At 46.5% G+C, this 18,742-nt stretch overlaps 1 protein-coding gene across 4 annotated transcripts in view; it reads right to left on the bottom strand.

Moving 5' to 3' along the window:
* Positions 1-16,707, bottom strand: part of fbxl16 (F-box and leucine-rich repeat protein 16) — a 157,853-nt gene extending 141,146 nt beyond the window's left edge. Inside the window, exon 1 of one of the 4 annotated variants that reach the window (XM_055651792.1) lies at positions 16,291-16,707. The gene's annotated coding sequence lies outside the window, so the exon portion shown is untranslated. Of the gene's footprint in view, positions 1-7,620; positions 7,830-12,103; positions 12,750-16,290 lie in introns of those variants that run through there. The other 3 variants (XM_055651793.1, XM_055651791.1, XM_055651794.1) reach the window with 3 other exon arrangements.
* Between the last annotated feature and the right edge of the window lie 2,035 nt (positions 16,708-18,742).

Raw genomic sequence — 18,742 nt, forward strand, 5'->3', positions numbered from 1 at the left:
GAGGCCCAACCATTTCCAACTGCTACATAGATGTCATTCCTTCCATCATTGGTTTAGACAAGGGAATGTTTGCTGAAGATTGTACAGTGCCATTCACAATGCTTAACGAATCATACGGTCCATGTCTACATGAAATAATGGCCTGGGCAACTTGCAGGTGTGGGTTGACAAGTGGAAAGTAATATTTATAACACAAAAGTGCTGTTATAATACAATAACTACCCATAATAGGGGAGTTTGTAACCACCTACCCTTGACTTTCAAATGATGTTCCCATTGCTGAACTCCACGCCGTCAATACCATCGATCACCTTTTGACTAGAAACTCAACTGCATCAATCGCATCAATGCTGTGGCCCCCGTGCTACTTCAGAGGCTGGATATTCCACAGTGGTTGACCTGTCTGTTTACAGCACAAGCGCTTTCACCATTAACAAGGCAAATGCAAGGAGTATGACGGTCTTTGGTCTGGATGAGTACAGATCCAACACTAAAGAAGCTTGATACCATCTAGGATACGGCAGCCAACTTGACTGGCACCCCAGCCACAACCCTAAACCTTCATTCTCTTCTCCACAATGCACAGTTGCTGCAGTGAGTACTACAGCTATATTCCTGGACCATCCCCAACAGCACCTCCCTGTGACTTCTACCACCATGAAAGAAGGGACGGGAGGCACATAACAACACTAACCACTTCCTGTGGCTTTGTTCCCAAGCCACATATGATTTGGAAGTTTAGTTTAGTTTAGTTTCGAGATACAGCACGGAAACGGGCTCTTCGGCCCATCGAGTCCGCGCCAACCAGCGATCCCCGCACAACAACGCTATCCTACGTTATGGGGAGAAGGCGGGAGAATGGAGTTAGGAGGGAGAGACAGAGCAGCCATGATTGGATGGCAGAGTAGACTTGATGGGCTAATTCCACTCATATTCCTTATGACCTTATGACAATTTACACTTATACCAAACCAAGAAGTGTACTGTTACCCCTTGATCCTTGCAGGGTCTAATTCCTAGACCTCTCTATCTGACAGTATTGTGGTAACACCTTCAGCAGAAGGGCAGCAGCTGTTCAAGAAGGTGACTCCCCACGGACTTCTCAATGGGCACCTGGGCAATAATGGCCATCAGCACCCACATCTTGCAAAACCGAATTTAAGGGGAAATCACAGAATTCCACAGCAGAGAAGAGAAGATGCCCCGCCCGCTCAATTAGTTCCACTCCCCTGTTCTTTCTTGGCATTTTTTAAATTCTGTGCACAGATCCAACTTCCTTCTCAAAGTTATTATTAGATCTGCTTCTATGACTAAGTACCTGCAAAAACGTCAATAAAATGTGGCTCCCAGAACAATAGAGGCAGCCCTCGGCCTTTTATCATCCAAACAGCAGAGCTATGTGAAATAATTTTTAACTCTTCCACCCTAATCCCACACTCAGCAGATCATACAATTGCCATTAAATTGACAACAGAGGCCAAACATAATGAGGGAGTCCACTGGGCAAAACACATCAACTACATAACAAAACCAGTGTGGAATAAGGCAAAATATGGCTGTAAAGTCAAAATTGAAAAAAACACCTCAACACCACAACCAAAAAATCTGTGAAGAAAAATAAATAATTCATACTAATGATGATTGTGCCATTTGTGGCAGTGTTATTCAACAGCAACACTCATTACCACTAAAGGTATCGTAGAATGGGATCAAAGACTTGGAATTGATATAACAAAATGCATCATTCTTGCTCCATTGTCAAAGCTTCAGAATATTGCAAATGGAAGAATCTGGTATAAGTTTAATTTTTGGATGATTTTATTTGAAGGACAGAGTCTGCCATGCGATATTGTGAAATGGAGTGAATTAAGGATAAATACTGAAGATCTTTGTTTCAATCCCAGTATTTGGCCAACAGTGGTTACCTCAACACTCACTCTTAAATTGCCTGATGGTGGTAAGATGACATTCTCAACCACATGGTGAAGATAAGAGCACTGATAGATAGGGACTTGGGGAAAATGTAACCAGCCAACATCAAACATAAGAGCAAAATGCATCCAAACTCAAACCATTTGTGAATGGAAGGACATTTATTGTGACCAACATCTGCTGTAGGAATCATCCTACCACAACCAGAGGGCAGTGCTGAACTACCATCTACCTCTTTGATGACCCTCGGACTAACCTTGTTCGGACCTTTCTGGCGTCACCTTGCACTAAACGTGATTCCCTTCTCACATATCTATACACTGTAAATGGATGGATTGTACTCATGTATTGCCTTTCTGCTGACTGGTGAGCACTCTACAAAAGCTGTTCACTGTACCTCGGTACACGTGGCAATAAACTAAACTGAACTGAACTGTGTTTATCCTTCCAGCTGGTGGGACTCATGTGCCGTAGGTTCCTTCAGTACATTCTGTAAATGATGCACACTGCAGCCCCATTACCCAGTTGCTGATGGGAATTAACCTTTAGAGTGATGGCTGGAGTCCCCATCAAATGCGATAAACTGTCCCTGCAGCAAAATTGTTAATGTGTTGTGAGTTAGAATGGAACGTGTGGATGCCTATCAACAGTACGGGGAAGTCTCAAGTGGATCAGAGTATTTGCAAATTCATTTCTTCTTTAATAATTTGTGCTGTTTTTATAAAGCTAGGACTTTTGTTCCATCTGGATTTTAATCTCAATGAGGGTACAGACATATTGAGGTGAGCAGTGAATCATAAATCTAATGACAGGCTTTTTGATGCAAACTTGAATTGTTCACTGTTTAAGAAAATAGTTGAATAATTCTGCTTTCTGCCTTGGCAGAGTGAACTGTGGGGAGGATGCTATGAGGATGCAGGGTGACTTGGACAGGTTGGGTGAGTGGGCAAATGCATGACAGATGCAGTTTAATGGGGATAAATGTGAGGTTATGCACTTTGGTGGCAAAACAGGAAGGCAGATTATTATCTGAATGGTGCCATGTTGGGAAAAGGGGAAGTACAATGGGATCTGGGGGTCCTTGTTCATCAGTCACTGAAAGTAAGCATGCAGGTACAGCAGTCAGTGAAGAAAGCAAATGGCATGTTGGCCTTCATGACAAGCAGAGTTGAGTATAGGAGCAACGAGGTCCTTCTGCAATTGTACAGGGCCCTAGTGAGACCACACCTGGAGTATTGCGTGCAGTTTTGGTCTCCAAATTTGAGGAAGGACATTCTTGCTATTCAGGGAGTGCAGCGTAGGTTTACAATGTTAATTCCCGGGATGACGGGACTGTCATATGTTGATAGAATGGAATGGCTGGGCTTGTATACTCTGGAATTTAGATGGATGAGAGGGGATTTTATTGAAACATATAAGATTATTAAGGGTTTGGACAGGCTAGAGGCAGAAAACATGTTCCCGATGTCGGGGGAGTCCAGAACCAGGGACCACAGTTTAAGAATAAGAGGTAAGCCATTTAGAACAGAGATGAGGAAACAGTTTTTCACACAGAGGGTCGTGAATCTGTGGAATTCTCTGACGTGGAGGCCAATTCTCTGGATGCTTTCAAGAGAGAGTTAGATAGAGCTCTTAAAGATAGAGGTGTCAGGGGATATGGCGAGAAGGCAGGATTGTGGATGATCAGCCATGATCATATTGAATGGTGGTGCTGGCTCGAAGGGCCAAATGGCCTACTCCTGCACCTATTGTGTATTGTCTATTGTCTTTCTACCACCATGCTGGAAAATCACTGGCAATAGCAAAGAAATAAAAGAGTAATTGTTATATTGTGGTGAAAGTGTATTGGATGCTTATTTCTGCCAACGGACACCATATATCTCTCAGCTCACGATCCCATTGGGACTTCAGTGATACATTTGGTTGAAATATCCAAATTGGAAAAAAAAGTTATTCTTCTGACTTTTCCCTGTGTTCTTTTAACTTACTGCAAAGTTAGAACGGTTGATATGTCTCTCAGAGGAATACCTGCTTTGTATTCAATTAGCAAAGCATGAGTAAAATTATCGAAACATGTGGATTTGAAGCCTCTCGATAATAATAATAAGTTAATGGCCAAATAAGATCCAAGCCCAATAATGAAACCCCAACACTTTAGTACATTTAAATGTTGAACAGTTTTTTTTGTATCCACCCGGCCATGAAGTGCAATGTTGAAGATAGTTGAACAACAACTCCAATAACCTCTACTGATCTAGAGTTGGTAGTTTGTGTAAAGGTGATATGAATGCACTCTTGTTGGGAAGTAAGCAGTGTTTTCTGGACACAAATAAAACAACAAGGGATCATACATGTTTAAGAAGGAACTGCAGATGCTGGAAAATCGAAGGTAGATAAAAATGCTGGAGAAACTCAGCGGATGCAGCAACATCTATGGAGCGAAGGAAATAGACAACGTTTCGGGCCGAAACGCTGCCTATTTCCTTCGCTCCATAGATGTTGCTGCACCCGCTGAGTTTCTCCAGCATTTTTATATCTACAAGTGATCATACATGTTGCTGACCGACAAAAATATAAGCTGCATGAGGTGCAGAAGAAACTGCATGTCTCCAAGGAAAGTGCATAAATTATGCAGGAATATAGTGACATGGCAGCAACAAATAAAACATAAAATATCTATTCCACATTATATTCTATAATTACAGACAGTAACAACAATGCAAGATGTAAGGCATTGTATCTAAAAACATCAAGGGTGTGCAAAATATATCATACAAACTATAATGGGAAAGGAAATGTATTGTAGGAGGGATATTCTATAATTCCTATAGCATGGTCTCTGATGGCCATATAAGATTAATTTCAACTTCTTTAAAGTAAACTATGTCGAGGATGTCAAGATGGAATCATAAGTTCATATGTGATAGGAGTAGATTTAGGCCATTCAGCCCATCAAGCCTACTCCGCCATTCAATCATGACTGATCTATCTCTCCCTCTTAACCCCATTCTCCTGCCTTCTCTCTATAACCCCTCCCACCTTTACTAATCAAGAAGCTATCTCTGCCTGATAAAATATCCATTGACTTGGCCTCGACAGCCTTCTGTGGTAAAGAATTGCACAGATTCACCTCATCTCCATCCTAAAGGTACATCCTTTAATTCGGAGGCTATGACCTCGGGTCCGAGACTCTCCCACTAGTGGGGCACCCTCACCACCTCCTCTCTATCCAGGCCGTTTACTATTTGATAAGTTTCAATGAGGTCCACCCTCATCCTAAACTCCAGCGAGTACAAGTCCACTGCCGTCAAACACACATCATCTGCTAACCCACTCACACCTGGAATCATTTCCATAAACCTCCTCTGGGCCCTCTCCAGTGGCAGCACATCCTTCCTCATATACGGGCCCCAAAATTGTTCACATCACTCCAAATGTGGCCTCAGAATCGGCAGTGGGGTGCGCCTTAGGACTAATAGTTCCATGGTAGGTTCATCTGATAGTGAGAATGGATTGACCATCCCTGGGGGTAACTTTGGAGCAAAGACCTCACTCCCCTCAGCTTGCTAATCCCCTTTCCCATCCAGTACCCAGGTGGTTATATGTGCCCAATGCCTGGATGGACCCTGCAATACATTATACACACCCCTTTTCTTGTTGCACTTCAACACCAATTTCTGCTATGATATATTTAAAATTGTTCATGAGCAGAAAATTCTTCTGTATTCTGAATGTATACAGATTGAACATGAACAGGCAATTTTAATTGTATTGCTCTGACCGAGGTCAACGATGTTTCACTTAGTTTACTACATCTAGTAGTTTACTTTACTAGTGTCTCTCTTCTACAAAGTGATCCTTCCTTCCTTTAGCAATTTAGTCAGAGGGTGGTGAATCTGTGGAAATCATTGCTACAGAAGGCTGTGGAGGCCAAGTCAATGGATATTTTTAGGGCAGAGATAGATAGATTTTTGATTAGTACGAGTGTCAGGTGTTATGGGGAGAAGGCAGGAGAATGGGGTTAGGTGGGAGAGATAGATCAGCCTTGATTGACTTGATTGACAGAGTAGACTTGATGGGCCATCACTAAACAAAATATCTGCTCCATCACTAAACAACATTTCTACTACACCCTAAGTTCTAGATCCTTCATTATAGATGTTAAGGATGCAAGTACCAATCTTTGCTACCCTGTGCCTAAACCGAGCCCAACCAATGGTCACAAAGACATATGCCCTCTTCCCCAACATCAGAACACACTTTGCTGCAAGGCAAAGCAGTAGACCTGGCACTCTATGATGGACAAAGGTCTAATCTGTTGAGAATGAGTGTGGTGATTGTTGTGTAGGGGGCTACCAACAGTGTAATTGAGGGAATCAGCAGAGTGTAGCCTCTATGGACAGCAGTCCGTTCCCCCCAGAAACACATAGAGGTCAGTCAATTCATTGCTGGAAATACTGGTGGTCCTCAAAGCCAACCGTGCTCCAGTGGCATGTGGCGCCCCCTATCTGCTGAAGTCTCTAAACCATACAACAAGCACTTGTTACATCTTCACCAAAGCCATCCCCACGTGGGACTGAGGAATTATGTTGGACAACTCGGGGCCCAGGGGAATAGAAATTATATCTGCCCATGGAAGGCTGGAACCAAATGAAATGGGATGGGGAAGACTTGAAAGAATGCTATCAAATTAATGTCCTTAAATGCCGACCGTGACTTCCATGCTCTCAATGTAGAGAGATACAAGGTGCTGGAGTAACTCAGCGGGACAGGCAGCATCGCTGGAGAGAAGAAATTGGTTCTGTCCTCTGAGTTACTCCAGCATTTTTGTGTCTATCTTCAGTGTAAACCAGCATCAGCAGTTCCTTGTGTAGGAAGGCTTTTCCCCTGACTTTCAGTCTGAAGAAGGGTCCCGACCCGAAACGTCACCCATTCCGTGTCCCGCTGAGTTACTCCAGCGTTTAATTGCCACAGAAGGTAGTTGAGGCCAGTTCTTTGGCTATATTTAAGAGGGAGTTAGATGTGGCCCTTGAGGCTAAAGGGATCAGGGGGTATGGAGAGAAGGCAGGTACAGGATACTGAGTTGGATGATCAGCCATGATCATATTGAAAGGCGGTGCAGGCTCGAAGGGCCGAATGGCCTACTCCTGCACCTATTTTCTATGTTTCTATGTTTTGTGTCTATCTGCAGTTCCTTCCTGCACTCCTAACGTAGATAATGTGAGATGGATGTAGTGTCGCATATCCACCCAGTTCCTCCTCCAGATGCATGCTGCCAATCACGGACTGGAGACCTTGATACTGGACCTTTGTAACATCCACCCAGCTAGACTCTGAGCCCACTGTTAGAATGAATGAAAGCAGGAATGGTCACGATGTTAGAACAGCAGCGTTGGCATAAAGCACCCGATTTCATTGTCGACTCAGATCATCATGGCGAAATATCCAGGCTGATTTGAGGTTGAAAGGCTAACCCTTATTTAGCCTCTTCCGTGTGTGTTTCCATAATGGATGAGGTGCCGAATGGAGAAGGGTCTCGACCCGAAACGTCACCTTTTCCTTTTCTCCGGAGATGCTGTTTGACCCACTGAGTTACTCCATCTTTTTGTGTCTATCTTTGTGAATTACCCCCAGACTGTTTAATCACTCACGCACAAGCACACGATCCCTCCCTCCCTCCCTCCCTACCTGCTCCAGCCGCCAACTGGTCGCTTCTCAGCGAAGGAGCCACGGCCGCTTACAACCCCGGCTCTTCGCCCTCTCCATCCGCCTGGCCGGGAGGTGAGTGCGGCGGTGAGCAGCCAGCGAGCCGAGTGCCCGTGTACACACAGCCGGGGCCCGGCGGGCAACGCCCACGCTGCCGGAGAGATCAGGCACTAGCGACACCGCCAGAGGCTGCGTGGTAAAAATAACCAGAGCCATCGGCATTGGTAAGACAAGCCCTGACGTCGCAAGATAAACGGAGCTGGGCAGAATAGGAATGAGCAGAGGTTTAAAGCGAGCCGCCGTCCCCCCCCCCCCCCCCCCCCCTTCGCCGACCGAGACACACAAGCCAATCTTCACACCCAGGCAGCCCCGTTGAATTTCATATTTTAATTAAACAGAGTGCTTGTATATCCAGAGAAGAGCGACACAGGATGCTGGAGTAACTCAGCGGGACAGGCAGCGTCTCTGGAGAGAAGGAACGGGTGACTCTTCTTGCTTGTATATCCCTTGAGCGCCGTCATTAGAAACATTCTGGCTGGGAAACTGGTGATTTTTGAATGTCCGGCTGGCCCCGGCAAGAAGCAGAGTGGACAAAGCTTGACAACACCGTGGTGTCCCCCGCTCCAGCGGGTGTGTGTGTGTGTGTGTGTGTGTGTGTGTGTGTGTGTGTGTGTGTGTGTGTTAAGGGCAGCTGTGCGTCTGCCACATTGCCATGGCCAATCATCATGGTCTCAGTGGGAGCTCGGACACATTAATCCGGAGCGGTGAAGTCAATTCAGTGAGATTAATACAGAGGGGTCTGGTGCCAATCCGCGGCGCAAATCTGCCTCCCCCCACCCCCACCTCCATACTCTCTTTCTGCTGGGTAGGTCGGGGGTGGTGGCAAGATGAGAGGGTTCTTCCCAGAAATGTACCACAATAGTGGGATTAGCAACCAGCGTGGGGGCAGATCCCCCTCAGCCCCGTGTTGGAAGAGAAGGCTGAGGGAGATTTGCCCCCACACAATGCTGGAGTAACTCAGCGGGACAGACAGCGTCTCTGGAGAGACGGAATGGGTGACGTTTCGGATCGAGACCCTTCTTCAGATTCAGAGTGAGAGTCGGGGGGGGGGGGGGGGGGGGGGGGGAGTGGGGGGGGGTGGGGGGGGGGGGGGGGGGGGGGTGGGAAGGAGACACACATAATAAAGGGTAAGGTGTGAAAACGATACATCAAAAGAGAAGGCGTGGAACTTGTCGGGGTGTGAAGGGGGCTCCTGGAGAAAATAAATAAGTGTCATTTCAGGCGAGAAGACATTTAAACGGAGAGCGGGTGGCCGTTTGCAAGCCCCCGGCGGGCAGCTTGGCGCCGGCATGGACTGCTGTGCTTGGGCGATAGGTGGCAGTGGAATAGGGCAGTGACTCGGACTGGGCACCATGGTAGCTGACAGCAATGAGACGTAGACATTACAAATCCCACCCAGACAGCGAGGGGATTTGCATATATTTACTTAAATACATCTGCAATAAATGCTCGTGAGAGTAACCAAACTATTGCGGAATTGTGGCTGGAAAAGCCATACATGGGTCTAACCCCAAAGCAACGCGGTTGACTTTGCAAAGGCCCGGCAGATCGTTCAGCTGAAGAACGGTTAATAGATGTTTGCCTTGCCCAGCGACGCCCGTGCCCCGGGAATGAATCAAAGGGGAGCATTGTGGCGTGAGCTGAAGAGGGAGGATGCCAGGGATGAAAGGCCACAATGAGTATCAGCTAGACAGACGCACCGCCCGACAGCATGCACCCGCTTATTAAACGGCAGGGAACGCCATCTGGCCTCATGCTTTCAGGGACGTGCGATCTTCCACCGTCTTTCCAGACGGCTGCAGCTGCTGATCAAGCTGCTGGGTCCCAGTGACCATATCTGCCAATAATATCTAATCGGATGCGAAACAAATAAGGGAAGACTGCGTCAGAACTGCAGTGTTTCTTTGCCGCGTGGGGCTGCGCTCCCGCCCCCAGCCACTCCGCCGCAGATCCTCGCCTCAGTCGGGCACAGTCGCTCCAAGGATATTGCTGCCACTCGCTCTCTGGAGAGAGGCCGCCAATCCGAACTCTCGCTGCGGTTCACTGCCTTGATGCACTCGCTCCCAGAAATTCAAGGCACTCAAAGATACGGATGGACATATACTCCCAGACTGTCGGGCAGACTTATAGACCCTCCCTTTACTTACACGAACTCACAGGCACAACACCCCCACATATAAACTGAGGCCACTGCCAGACTGACACACTGAAACACACACTCCCACACTCATACACAATCCATTGGGCAGTCGCTGTTAGTGATAGGGTATGAGTCTAGGAGTGTATGCGCGCACACACTCCATCAGACTCAGGCACACTCCCAGAGGCCGACAGGCTCGCTGAATCGCGGGAAAGCCCACACTAAAACACAGCCCCAGACCCTCAAACACTCACAGGGTAACGTTTCATCCCGTAAACCACCACGTCGCCCTACTTGACACCCCCAGTCTCGTACACGGTGTTATATACTGCCATAACGGTTACATAATGTCACACCTTCCTGAACGAGCATGATTGATGAAGGTGGGGCAGTGAATGTTGTGTGCATGGATTTTAGTAATGGATTCGACAAGGTCCCTCGCGGTAGACTGATTCAAAGGATTATCGACGGAGACTGGGAAGATTAGAGTGAACATTGTTTCGGGCATGGAATGGGTGGTGGTGCAGGGGTGCTATTCTGACCGGGGTCGTTTCCAATGGTGTTCCGCAGGGATCACTGCTCGGGCCTCTATTCTTTGTGACTATATACAAATGAATTGGAATGAAAATGTAGGTGCGCTGATTAGTACATTTGCAGGCAATACACAATTTGGCAGGCGTGTGGGTTGCGAGGAAGGTTGCCAATAGACACAGCAAGATATACATCAGCTGGGGATATGGACAGAGCAACGGCGGATGGAGTTAAATGCGGACAAGTTGGGGAATCGAATGTAAGGCATGAAGTAAAAGTCAGGGCACTTGGGAGCATGGATACACAGTGGAATATTAGAGTGCATACCCGTAGCCCTCTGAAAGTGGCAGCACTAGTAGATATACGGTATAGTTGCCTTCATCAGTTGAGGCATTGTTTATGAGTCATGTTGGAGCTGGATACAACTTTGAATGAGCCAGATTAGAAATGTTACATGTAATTCTGGTCATCGCATTACAGGAAGAGCGGGGAGGCTTTGGAGATAATGCAGAGGAGATTCACAAGGATTCTGCCTTGATTAGAGAATATTTGCATTCAGGAGAGGTTGGACGGGCTTGGATAGTCTTCTCTGGAACATTAGAGGCCGAGAGACCTAAGGCCATAAGTGATAGGAGAATAATTGGGCCATTCGGCCCCTCGATCTACTCTGCCATTCGATCATGGCTGATTTATCTCTCCATCCTAACCCAATTCTCCTGCTTTCTCCCCGTAACCCCTGACACCGTACTAATCAAGAAGTATGTAGAATTATGAGAGGCACAGACAGTCATATTCGCCAGCATGAATTCGCCAGCATAATTGCCTATTACCAGAGGGCATTGAACACGTTAAGATGAGAGGAAAAACTTTAAAGGACACCCGGAAAGCAAACTTGTTATAGTGAGAGGCGATCTTAAGAAGGGTCTCGACCCGAAGCGCCACCTACCTATGTTCTCCACCTGACCTGCTGAGTTATTCCAGCACTTTGTGTCCTTTTGAAAGTTGTTTTTATGGAGAGGGCTCGGTGCCTGGAACATGAAGCCAGGGGCAGTGATAGAAGCAGATCTGGTAGCAACGTTTCAGAGGCATTTAGATGGGCACGTGAACAGAAAATGGATACAGGGATATAGGCCACGTGCATGCATAGGTAACGTTGCATAGGTAACAACATGATCGACACAGATATCACGGGGGGAAATGCTTGATCCCACGCGATACTGTTCCATCTTCTCCGTTCTAAGCTTATACAAGCATAGAAACATAGAAATTAGGTCAGGAGTAGGCCATTCGGCTTCGAGCCTGCACCGCCCAATATGATCATCGCTGATCAAGCATGTCGCCGGCCGGGCCATGAGCACAGATTGCATCTGGGTTGATACTTTTTTTCTTTTGGTTATTGCTTACATTCTATTTCATTGTATGACTCATTACACGTGCATCACAGACTGTACACACAGGCCAACTGTTCCCACAGTAACAACCTTAGTTGTTCATCTCTACCCCACTCCGCACCTATCTATTTTCCCATGGGCATTTATTTAATTTCTTCCCGCCTTACATGACTCTCTCCGGCTGTAATGTTCACACTACAGTCTACTCTCTCTCCCTTCAACAATTGTTTACTCGTTTGCCCATTCTCGCGTAACATTGTGCCCAATCTTATTCAATGAACAGGGTTACAGAAAAAACCCCAAAACGTTTGCAAAAACCAACAACAATGACACAGGTCCTCACCGGATATCGATGCAGTTGGCGCACAACACGGTGAATAATGAGAAGTGACTTCAGTTGGAGTAAGAGAAGACATACGTATCACATTTCCCGACCTCTGATGGATCGATGTCACTCCTCGGTGAGAAAGCTGGTGAAACGCAATGACACTAAAGCTCGCTATCACTTTGTAACACTACATACCGCTGTTTGTCTCTTTGCGCCACCCGTTGTACGTGGGTATGGGTTTGATTGTACTCATGTATCGTGTGACTTGACTGGGCAGGACGCAAACAACGGGTTTTTTTTTGTTTTCACTTGGTTCACGTGGCAATAATAAACCAAATGCCAATGACCAAGTCCTGCTTCTGAACACAAGCGAGGGCAGCGAGTTTAGGTCTCCACGTTGGATAGAATCGCTGCTGCTTCAGTCTGCCAGAGGCAAAGACATTGAGAATACTCCCATCACACATGTGATCTGGATCCACCTTTCTTTTCTGTACATTGAAGAACCAGTGAAGGCCAGCCTTCTCACAATTTGGTCATCAGTAGCTCGGTTGGGTTAGCGATTTCCAAGCGACTCCTGTGGAAATCGCCAGTGACATTATTTTTACAACCAAGGAAGGCGGCGAAAATATCCTGGAAATACTGAAAAGGCCAAAAGAAATACGGAGAGCAGATATTAAGCCAACTAGAAATCAGAACACAGTGTAGGAAGGAACTGCAGATGCTGGCTTATACTGAAATAGACACAGAATGCTGGAGTAATTCAGCGGGACAGGCATCATCTCTGGATAGAAGGAATGGGTGACGTTTCGGGTCCAGCCCTTCTTCAGACTCGAGTTGAATGGCTTTGATCTTTGCATTAATGCTACACGGAGTCTGAGATGCCGCCTGTCCCCGCGGAGTTACTCCAGCACGTTATGTCTATCTTCGGTTTAAACCAGCATCTGCAGTTCATTCCTACACATTTCGACCGAAGAAAGGTCTCGATCCGAAACATCAATACACGGTGGCTGCGTCGGTACCATGGAGAGCAACAGACCACTGCCTGACACATTGGATCAGAACCGTGGACAGCGCCGACACCGTGTAAACCAGGGAACCGCACACACACACACACACAGCACAGTGGCGTGGAGCAAGTCAGGAACAGAGCCTATCCTGTGATCAGACCCCTGGAAATCCGCAAACAAATATCGCCAAAGGCTGGGGTGACCCTTGGTTAAGTTATGGACAAATGGTTTTCTCTGGAGAGGATCAACAGGTGGAAGCCAAATGGCTTGAATACAGAATTTCAATCATGCCCCAACACCCCTCAGCACGAGAATAGAAATAATGTCTTCGTGTAGCATTAATGAAAAGATCAAAGCCATTCAACTCCATTTCCTAATTAAATTATTTAATTCCTTGTTTTAAATAAGTTTTTCAGGGGACTGAATGATTTCTCCCAGTGGCAAGGTTTGCAAAACCACGCCTGCCCGTTAAAATCTGTGAACTAAAAGGGAATTTGAACTAGATGAAAGCACAATTCTGAAGAGAATTAAAGGGTGGAATCACATAAGGTATTATCGTCGATAGAATCAAAGTTGACTTTTTATAAACCCACTGTTAATCGGTGTGTTACGAGTCGAGTGAAATGTAGTGCACGTTTCTAGCCCTTGCCCAGGGATATTCAATAGCTTCAATAGACTTGAAGGTGACCAGTCCACTCAGTTCCTTGACCTTGTTGTACAATCGGACCATAGTGTACATTTACGCCCCATTTGTTCGTGTTTGTCCCACATGTTTTAATATTCTAAAGCTCGGTTTTGAACTGAATCCACTACCACAGATATAACCCTACCCAATAATCCTGTTATGTCTCTCTTTTTACAAATGCTGGGATATACGTTTAAGTAATATCTAGACAAGTACTTGGTGAGGATATGTGTAAAGGGATTTCGGGCAAAAGCAGGCAATTTGGACTAGTGTAGATGGGGCACACATTGGCAAATTGGGCCGAAGGGCCTGTTGCCACGTTGTGTGAATCTGACTATTAATTTGGGCCACAATGCAAAAAAACAGAAATACTTAAGCAAATAAAAATTAATACGTAATTGCGTATTTTATTTAGTTATGAAATACGGGGCCCGCGGATAGTGATCCATCAGAGATGAGAACCATTTCATTCTTGTGAGAAGGATTTAAAGCACGCATTTCCAGAATCTAAACGGAAACAGGTCGCGCACTCTATTACATGCCCTTCCTTCCAACTCTAACCGGAGTCTGTTCATTGGGTGACAGGTGGGAACGGGATAGTCCTTTCTGCACTAATAATCAACACCGTTTTCGGTCCACGGATTGAATTTCATCTGTCACCACGGACAGATCTGACAAAACATGGCATCGAAGATTACTGCCCACATGCCGTATACCTTCAATGCTCCTATGAAACCTATTAATCCAGCACTTCCAGAAGTATCCATTGCCGCCACATACGGAAAGGGTACAGTGAATCATGAATGCATTAACACAACAAGCAGCAACAGTTCCAGTAACCATGAGCCCCCAGCGACTAAATATTGTATAAGCCATCCCTAGACATGATGGACACTTCTGAGGCCATGAACGATTTTCAATGTAGAGGACATGTATTACCCAGGTACATAGTTTACAGTTGTTGGTGGCTCGTCAGTTCTATTAAGGCAGATCAATCTTTGGTTATGACCACAGAGCTCCCAACCCATACACATTATCAAGAGGAACCCTTCACATGTACAATTAAATAATTTAGAAACACGCAATTTAAGAGGATAGATTTCTCCACTAAGCAGAATTTCAGATTCCAGTTCCAGTGGGTTCTCTCCATCAGGCCTGATGAATGTTAGAACCTCCACCAGCCAACGCCCGTGTGTGTGTGTGTGTGTTGGTGTCTGGAACGCTATAACCTGCCCCGGACACATGGGGAAGTGAGATCCACTCAGTGGGCGCGACTCTCAGTAGCACACAAGGGAAAAGTTGGAAGACTCAAAGATCTCCCGTTATTTGGCAGAGATGTGGCCCAATATGTTTAAATGAATGAAAGGAAATAAAAAGGTTACACACACCTCTTCTTGCCACGTATTCACATGATCACTCGTACGCACTCGTATGGGCTTTCCAGTGCCACATAATCCCAGTCCTAATGTACACATTCCCTACCCTACACACCCTCCCACAGGCTCCCCCTCACTCACAGCCACGTTTATTTACACTCCTCCCCACCCTGTCATCTACACACCCTCACGCCTAACACACAATACTTTCGCGCTCGTCCGTCCAAGGTCTTGTTTTATCTCTCGCTTACAGACAAAGCTCACTGACTCACGGCCCCGCGTATTGTTGCCACACACACACACACGCTGATGAGACAGACGCATTGTCTCGTACACATGTACAAACACGCGGCCAGCACCCCACACTAACACGCATTCTGCCCTCCACTCGCTGATGGTGGACAGGGTTAAATAGTGGAAACAGGCCAGTGTTGGCCATAAATAGGAACGGGAAGGGGGTGGGGGTGGGATCATGGGTTAGGACCTCTGTCCTAAGTAGATTCACTGTCCTAAGAGATCCTAACCCACCCTCTATTCCTATTTCGCCCCTTATATCACGTTCTCCACAACGTTGATACGATTTTGCCTTTAATTCTCTGCTTTTTTTCCTTCCACATTCAGTTTCGCCCAATAATGAATTCAGAAGCATTATTCACCCCCCCCCCCCTCCTCGCCCAACCCCTTCCCAACCTCCACTCACAAATAAATGGTTACATAAACCCACACACACGGTGCTGTTCTATCTAAGCCACATCTATGCTCACAGTTGCGTTTCAGACCTACATTAAAACATCTTCCACGTGTTCACCTCGGCCATCATCTCACTCCCATGCCCATAAGGACGCTCTGTCTTTCACATTGATGCCGCCTCTGACTGCGTTCGCCCCCCTTCTCGCTCATGCAGACACACACGCCGCGCTATTCCTGCACCCCTCCCAGCGTCTGCTGCTCCACACCACCCTGCACCTGCTAACGCCACACTTCCCCGCACCCTGCCTGCCTGCCTGCCGCTGATATAATCAGACCAGAACTGAGCAATCTGCCCCGACACACAACATCACCCCGAGGAGGAACAGGGGAGGTTTCACCAGGATAACGTTTCACCGGGTGTAAAGGAGAGGTTTCACCTCTTACCTTTTTTAGATTTTGTCTCTAGTCCATCGTTTCCTTGCCGTTCCCTCCGGAGAATATGGCGAGGGTTAATGGTATAAAACGAAGCCCGATTCCCGGCAGGGTAGCCGCCCGATCTCTCCCCCCACCTCCGTCTCACGCAAGCGCCAGGGATGGATGAGGCGTCTCCGGGATGAAGAGCAGAACAGGAGGGGGCACGACTCCTCCTGCGACGGAGCCAAAGCGAAGAGGGTGGGTTCCGTGATGGCGAGCAGAAAGAGCAGTCTTCCTTCACCCTCCCTCCCCTCCTCCCTCTCCAGACCCGGGCTAATGCCCCGCAGACGTACACTCGGCCAGCCCCGTGTTGGGAGACAGTGAGCAGCAGGAGAATCAATAATTCATCCCCCGGCCTGACATCTCTCGCTCGACACACACACACACACACACACTGCACAGTGGCGTCACTGCCACTTGTCTTCCGGTTTCACACTCACCCCTGCGCCCATTTATTTAATTAATTTGCTTTCCGCCGCTATGTTGCCTTAAACCACAAGGCGGGGATTTAATCGATTGCGCAGGGTTCCTGCTTGGAGCTCGCTTCTTATCTTCAGCGCTCTCAGATGGAGATGTGTGTGTGTGTGTGTGTGTGTGTGTGTGTGTGTGTGTGTGTGTGTGGGTGTGTGTATGTGTGTGGTTAATTGTGAACACGTTAGTGCAAAGGACCCTTCCCAGGGGCGAGCACTGGGATAAGGCATCCCTAGAAACCAGCGACTCGTGTGTGTGGGAGTGAAAGTGTGTATGTGTGAATGAGTGAGAGTGTGTGTGTGTGTGTGTGAATGTGTGTGTGTGTGTGTGTGTCTATGTGTGTGTGTGTGTGTGTGTGTGTGTGTGTGTGTGTGTGTGTGTGTGTGTGTGTGTGTCTATGTGTGTGTGTGTGAGTGTGTGAATGTGTGTGTGTGTGTGTGTATGTGTGTATGTGTGTGTCTATGTGTGTGTGTGTGTGTGTTGTGTGTCTATGTGTGTGTGTGTGTGTGTGGGTGTGTGTGTGTGTGTGTGTGTGTGTGTGTGTGTCTATGTGTGTGTGAGTGTGTGTGTGTGTGTGTCTATGTGTGTGTGTGTGTGTGTGAATGTGTGTGTCTATGTGTGTGTGTGTGTGTGTGTGTGTGTGTGTGTGTGTGTGTGTGTGTGTGTGTGGGTGTGTGTGTATGTGTGTGTTGATGTGTGTCTATGTGTGTGTGTGTGTGTGTGTGTGTGTGTTATGCTTGTCCAAGCAACAATTGCGTTCAGTTTTGTTCATCCTGTTATAGAAAGGATGCCATTAATCTGGAAATACTGCGGAGAAGATTTACAAGGATGTTGCCATGACTCAAGGACATAAACGACAGGGAGATGTTGGGTAGGCCAGGACTTTATTCCTTGGAGCGCTGTAGGCTGAAGGATAATCTCATAAAAGTGTATACAATTGTGAGGGGAATGGAATGGTGGTTGCACAATCTTTTAGATACGGTGCATCCACAATCAAGAACGAGAGGCCACAGCTATAAGGTGAGAGAGGAAGGATTTAATAGGAACCCAAGGGGCAATGTTTTCACAAAGACGGTGGTCTCTAATAAAAACAAATAGCCAGTATTGAGACAGGTACAATAACAGCATTTAAAGACATTTGGAAGGGTATATGGATAGGAAAAGTTTAGAAGGATTTGAACAGGAAAATGGGGGTGGCTTGGATGGGCCATCTTGGTTGGCATGGAGGAGTTGGGCCAAAGGGCCTGTTTCTGTGCTGTATTTCAAATATCACTGTACCTTAATTGGTACACGTGACAATATAAGACCTTTGAAACCTTTAACACCACGACTCTATAATTATCAATCCTGTTTCTGATCACAGTAGAACTTTCCCCATCACCAAGGTTAAACTGACTTTATTCCCACATATTTAGAAAAACTAAATTTGCAAGTTTCCATCCCTCATGCACCAACTCTCAAACCAATAGCTGGACCTCTGACTAAATTCTCACCTCAACCTTGGATGCATCCCTTGTGCAAAACAATATATCAACTGTTAACGGCATCTTGTGTCTTTAGTGCCTCCTCTATATCAATTGTTATTCTGTCCAGCATTTCAATGAATATCTTCCTTTGCTGAGATTAGGAACGTTGATATACAGAGGGATCTTGGGATGCAAGTCCATAGTTCCTTGAGAGTGGCTACGTAAGTCGGTAGGGTGGTAAAGAATGTATACACCATACTTGCTGAAGAGTCAGGTCATTGTCTATTAAAGTTGGCAAATCATGTTGCATTTGTGTAAGATATTGGTTAGGCTGCAATTGGAGTATAGTGCGCAGTTCTGGTCAATGCATAGCAGGGTGGATGTAGAGGCTTTAGAGAGATTATAGAAGATGTTCATTCACCAGGATGTTTCCTGGATTTGAGTGTGTTAGCTACAAGGAGTGGTTGGACAAAGTTGGATTGTTT

The sequence above is a fragment of the Leucoraja erinacea genome, chromosome 20 (genome assembly GCF_028641065.1).
Source record: "Leucoraja erinacea ecotype New England chromosome 20, Leri_hhj_1, whole genome shotgun sequence".
In the NCBI taxonomy this organism is placed as follows: Eukaryota; Metazoa; Chordata; class Chondrichthyes; order Rajiformes; family Rajidae; genus Leucoraja; species Leucoraja erinaceus.